The following is a 6452-nucleotide window of genomic DNA, read 5'->3' on the forward strand; positions in this document are numbered from 1 at the left end:
GGGTCATTGGCGACAGTGGAGTGGGGGACCGGATCATTTCTCGATTGTATAAAATGCTGTTTGATATTTATTTGTGTTTAAATATGTTCAAACTAGTTTAAATCATAATAGTAATATTTTTTTATAAAAACAGTAATAAATTTTTTAAAATATGTTCAAATTTTTTATTTGAAAATATTTATGAATATGGAAAAGGTGGAGTGGAGGGTGCGGTGGGTCATCAGCGACGGTGGAGTTGGGGAGGGTGCGGGCCGGGGGTCGGCGGCGGCCGGTGGAGCGGGGTAGGGTGCGGTTGATCGTCGGCGGCGGTGGAGCGGGGAAGGATGCGGTTGATCGTCGGCGGCGAGAGGGACATCGATGTCCCATGAACACGGTTTTCGAAGACCCGGGATCTCTATCTAGCTGGCGATATGTTGTGTCATCCGTGCACCTTACGCATCCAGAAAATCCGTGGACTACCTGCCCCGCGAGATATCTGTAACCGAGATAGTCGTGTAGTAGTTTAAAATATATATATACTAATGGCGCACCGCGTAGTAGTGCGCCATTACTAGTTTAAACTACTAATGGCGCACTGTGACACGATGCACCATTAGTAGTTTTGCAAAAAAAAGACTAAAAAAAATACAGTACTTGCGCTGTCTGGTGCACCATTACTAGTTAGAACTAGTAATGGCGCACTTCGGTCGGATGCGCCATTAGTATATATGTAAAAATGAAAAAAAAATATCACTAGTGGCGCACCTTTTGTCTGGTGCGCCATTAGTGTCTTCCACACTAATGGCGCATCACCAATTAGTGCGCCATTAGTATATAGTAGTGGCGCACTACAACCCTGGTGCGCCATTAGTGTCAATCCTATCTATAGCCCTTTTCCTAGTAGTGTACCCAACTTGGATGCCATTAGGACTAGTTTTATAACCAAAGAAAATTACCATGATGTTCTAAAAGGCTCTCAAAATAATATACGTGAAGAATGAGATATCAATAATTTCCATAAAATAAAACCACCACCGTGCTCTAAAAAGATATAAGTGAAGTACTAGAGCAAAATTTTCTGGCTCAAAAGATATAAGTGGAGCACATAGAGTATTCTAATAAATTCTGATTCATGTGTGTCTCTCCAAAAGGTGTGTACATCAAGGATGATTGTGGTAACCTAAAAAGCAAAGAGTCAAATTATACAAGACACTCCAAGCAAAACACATATCATGTTGTGAATAAAAATATAGCCTCAAGTAAAGTTACCGGGGCATGCCCAAGCTTAGGCTTTTGGTTGTCCTTGAATTTTACCTTGGGGTGCCTTGGGCATCCCCAAGCTTAGGCTCTTGCCACTCCTTATTCCATAATCCATCAAATATTTACGCAAAACTTGAAAACTTCACAACACAAAACTCAACAGAAATTCTAATGAGCTCCATTAGTACAAGAAAACAAACCACCACTTTAAGGTATTGTAATGAACTAATTCTTTATTTATATTGGTGTTAAACCTACTGTATTACAACTTCTCTATGGTTCATACCCCCAGATACTAGCCTTAGATTCATCAAAATAAGCAAACAACATACAAAAACAGAATCTGTCAAAAACAGAACAACCTATAGCAACCTATAACTTTCTAATACTTCTGGAACCTCCCAAATCCTACCAAATTAGGAAGTTCTAGTTAATTTATCTATTAATCTTATTTAAAAACAAAATCAATTTAAAAGAACGTTTCTGTGATTTATGAAAATTATTCTCGTGCACGCAAAATTTTCTGTTTTTCAGCAAGATCAAATTAACTATCATTGTAGGTTATCCTAAAGGTTTTACTTGGCACAAACACTAATTAAAACATAAAATCACATCTAACCAGAGGCTATATAAATTATTTATTACTAAACAGGAACAAAAAGAAAAGAACAAAAATAAAATTGGGTTGCCTCCCAACAAGTGCAATCGTTTAACGCCCCTAGCTAGGCACAAAAGCGAGAATAGATCTAAGTATTGCCATCTTTGGTATTCAATTCATAAGCGGCTGTCATAATAGATTCATAACGTAATTTGATTTTATTCCTACGAAAGTGTTCCATGCCTTTCATTAATGGAAATTGGGATCTAATATTTCCTTCTTTCATATCAATAATTGCACCAATCGTTCTAAGGAAATGTCTACCAAGAATAATTGGACATGAAAGATTGCAATCTATATCAAGAACAATAAAATCTACATGCACATAATTCCTATTTGCAACAATAAGAACATCATTAATCCTTCCCATAGGTTTTTTAATGGTAGAATCCGCAAGGTGCAAGTTTAACGAGCAATCATCAAATTCACGGAAACCTAACACATCACACAAAGTTTTTGGAATCGTGGAAACACTAGCACCCAAATCACACAAAGCATAGCATTCATGATCTTTAATTTTAATTTTAATAGTAGGTTCCCACTCATCATAAAGATTTCTAGGGGTAGACACTTCTAATTCAAGTTTTTCTTCATAAGATTGCATTAAAGCATCAACGATATGTTTAGTAAAAGCTTTATTTTCACTATAAGCATCAGGAGAATTTAACACGGATTGCAACAAGGAAATACAATCTATTAAATAACAATTATTATAATTCATTTCCTTGAAATAAAAAATAGTGGGTTCATTTCTATGTAAAGTTTTGACCCCTTCAATCCCAGTTTTACCAATTTTTGCATCAAGATCTAAAAACTCCAAATCATTGGGACGCATCTTAACAAAAGTTGACTCATCTCCAGTCCCATAATTATCAAGATTCATATTGCAAAACAAAGATTTAATAGGAGACACATCAATCACTTTTAGATCTTCATCCCTATTATCATGAAAACTGGAAGAACACACTTTTACAAAGCAATCTTTCTTAGCACGCATCCTAGCGGTTCTTTCCTTGCACTAATCAATTGATATTCTCATAGATTTGAGATTCATTGATATAATGCTTAGGTGGAATAGATCTAAGTTTCAATGAGTCAACATCAAGAGAATTTCTATCCATGTTCCTAGCCAACTCATCAATCTTAGGCAATTTTTCTTCAAGCAAAGCATTGAAATTCTTTTGAGAAATCATAAATTCTTTAACACTAATCTCAAAATCAGAGGGCATCTTATTAAAATTTCCATAAGAGTTGTTGTAGGAATTACGATAATTATTAGAGGAATTACTAGGAAACAACATAGGAAAGTTTCCTCTATACGCGTTGTTACCAAAATTATTCCTACCAACAAAATTCACATCCATAGATTCATTATTATTCTCAATAAAAGTAGACAAAGACATATCATTAGGATCAATAGGAGTACTCTTATTAGCAAACAATTTCATAAGTTCATCCATCTTTCCGCTCAAAACATAATTTCTTCTATCGCATGAACCATTTTACTAGTAGATCTTTCGGTGTGCCATTGAGAATAATTCACCATAACATTATCTAGGAGTTTAGTAGCTTCTCCTAAAATGATTTCCATAAAAGTGCCTCCCGTGGCCGAATCTAAAAGATTTCTAGAAGCAAAATTCAATCTGGTATAAAAAAATTGTTTGATCATCCATAAATTTGGTCCATGTGTAGGGCAATTGCGAATCATTAATTTCATCCTCTCCCAAGATTGTGCAACATGTTCATGATCAAGTTGCTTAAAATTCATAATATTGTTTCTAAGAGAGATGATCTTAGCGGGAGGAAAACACTTAGAAATAAAAGCATCTTTGCACTTATTCCATGAATCAATACTATTTTTAGGCAAAGACGAAAACCAAGTTTTAGCACAATCTCTAAGCGAAAACGGAAATAGCTTCCATTTAACAATATCATTATCCACGTCTTTCTTCTTTTGCAAATCACACAAATCAACAAAGTTGTTTAGATGAGTAGCGGCATCTTCACTAGGAAGGCCAGAGAATTGATCTTTCATGACAATATTCAACAAAGCAACATTAATTTCACAAGATTCAGCGTCGGTAAGAGGAGCAATCGGAGTGCTTAGAAAATCATTGTTGTTGGTATTGGAAAAATCACACAATTTAATATTATCTTGAGCCATCGTGACAGACAATCCAACACACAAGCACACATTAGGCAAGCGAAAAAGATGTGAATGGGAAAGAGAGGGCGAATAAAACGGTAAGGGTGAAGTGGGGGAGAGGAAAACGAGAGGCAAATGTCAAATAATGTAATGCGAGGGATAAGGGTTTGTGATGGGTACTTGGTATGTCTTGACTTGTGCGTAGACTCCCCGGCAACAGCGCTAGAAATCCTTCTTGCTACCTATTGATCATGTGTTGGTTTTCCCATGAAGAGGAAAGGGTGATGCAGCAAAGTAGCGTAAGTATTTCCCTCAGTTTTTAAGAACCAAGGTATCAATCCAGTAGGAGGCTACACGCAAATCCCTCGTACCTATACAAACAAATAAGAACCTTCCAACCAACCCGATAACGGGGTTGTCAATCCCTTCACGGCCACTTGCAAAAGTGAGATCTGATAGAGATAATAAGACAAATATTTTTTCTATTTTTATGATATAGATTGGAAAGTAAAGATTGCAAAATAAAGTAGATCGGAAACTTATATGATGGAAAATATACACGGGGACTCACTAGTAGAAAAAGGGTCAAATGTGAAGCACATTAGTGCCCGTTTGAATTTGAGCCGGCACTAATGTGTCCATTAGTGCCGGTTCCAATGGCTAGGCGGGCGGACATCATTAGTACCGGTTCGTGCGCAACAATTAGTACCGGTTCATGCCACGAACCGGTACTAATGATGTTGTGTCAGGCTGTGGGCCCCACGAACACCTTCAGTACCGGTTCATGGCATGAACCGGTACTAGAGTTTCTTATTAAGCTGATTTTTAGTCCCACCTCGCTAGGAGAGAGGCAGTAGGAGCGGTTTATAAGCCGTGAGTGCAGAGACAATGAAGGAGAGGCGCAATGCTCACCTGCAGGTTGCTTAGCTTCAAGCCTTTTGGAATATAATAGATTGCACGGAGCTATGTGTAGTGTAGTCTACCCTATTCCGAAAGGCTTGAAGCTAATTAACGAGCATTGCGCCTTTTTTTATTTTTAATAACTTATTAGAACTCCGGACTTCTTGTGGACAATCTCTTTCGAAGTATCAGGGCCGGTTTCGGATGATCAATGTATTTTTTATGTACTTCTCTATAGCAGTAGCGCGTTTTGGCTGAAAGGCGGTACTGATCAATGTATTTTTTTTGTGTTCAGTAGCATTTGGTCTTCCAACACGTTCTGACATCATTTGCTGTTTTTCAGTCATCGATTTGTTTAGATCAGAGCTAAATGACCGGGAAAATAAAAATCACTACAAAACAAACTCTGAAAATGTTGAAGGTATCATCATTTCACCCGCATAGCATGTGCAAAAGAGTAGAGAGGGTCACGGAAAAAAAGAAAAAAACTATATAAAAAATTACTCAAAAATAAATAGAAGAAAACTAATAAAGCAGAAAAAAACTATATAAAAAAATTACTCAAAAATAAATACAAGAAAATAAATAATGCAGAAAAGAGAAAAATTATATAAAGCAAAAATATTCACAAAGAAACTAGATACAGCAAAAAAAATTACTCAAAAATAAATAGAAGAAAACAAATAAAGCAGAAAAGAAAAAACGATATAAAAAATTACTCAAAAATAATTACAAGTAAATATATAATTCGGAAAATAATAAAAATATATAAAGCAAAAATATTCACAAAGAAACTAAATACAACAAAAAAACTACTCAGAAATAAATAGAAGAAAACAAATAAAGTAGAAAAGAAAAAAATATATAAAAAATTACTAGAAAAAAATACAAGAAAAAAATAATGCAGAAAAGAAAAAAAGAAAAAAATTGTTGGGGCGCTGCCCGGTGGGCCTGCCAGACCTAGGGTGTGCAAATTCAGGCCCATAAGGACCAGCAGGCTCACGGGGCAGTGCGCCGGAGTTAGGCCCAAAAGCCTGATATATAGAGGAGTTCGAAAGGGCAATCGCGGCTGGGTTTATAAATCAGTGTGGCTGCCCTTCGCTCGGTGAGGTGGGACTAAAAATAGCGCACCACGGGTGGCAGCTCATGGCCTTTAGTACCGGTTGGTGGCTCCAACCGGTACTAATGGAGGGGCCTTTAGTATCGGTTGGAGCCACCAACCGGTACTAAAGGCCCTCATTTCCCGCCGCTTGGCCTGGCCAAAATTGGCCTTTAGTGCCGGTTGATGGCTCCAACCGGTACTAAAGGACCCTCCTATATATATGGCACTTACAAAAAATCAGTTCCATCGACACTTCTTCTCCACTTCTCTCGCGCGACGACATCTATCGCCAAAGCCGCCGCGCCGCCGCACTGTCGCCCCCGCCGCCCTCGATCGCCGCCCCCGCCGCACGTCGTCGCCGTCCCCGCCGCCCCCGCCGCCCGTGCCGCCGTCCCCGTCGTCCCCGC

The sequence above is a fragment of the Triticum dicoccoides genome, chromosome 7B, assembly GCF_002162155.2.
Source record: "Triticum dicoccoides isolate Atlit2015 ecotype Zavitan chromosome 7B, WEW_v2.0, whole genome shotgun sequence".
NCBI lineage: Eukaryota > Viridiplantae > Streptophyta > Magnoliopsida > Poales > Poaceae > Triticum > Triticum dicoccoides.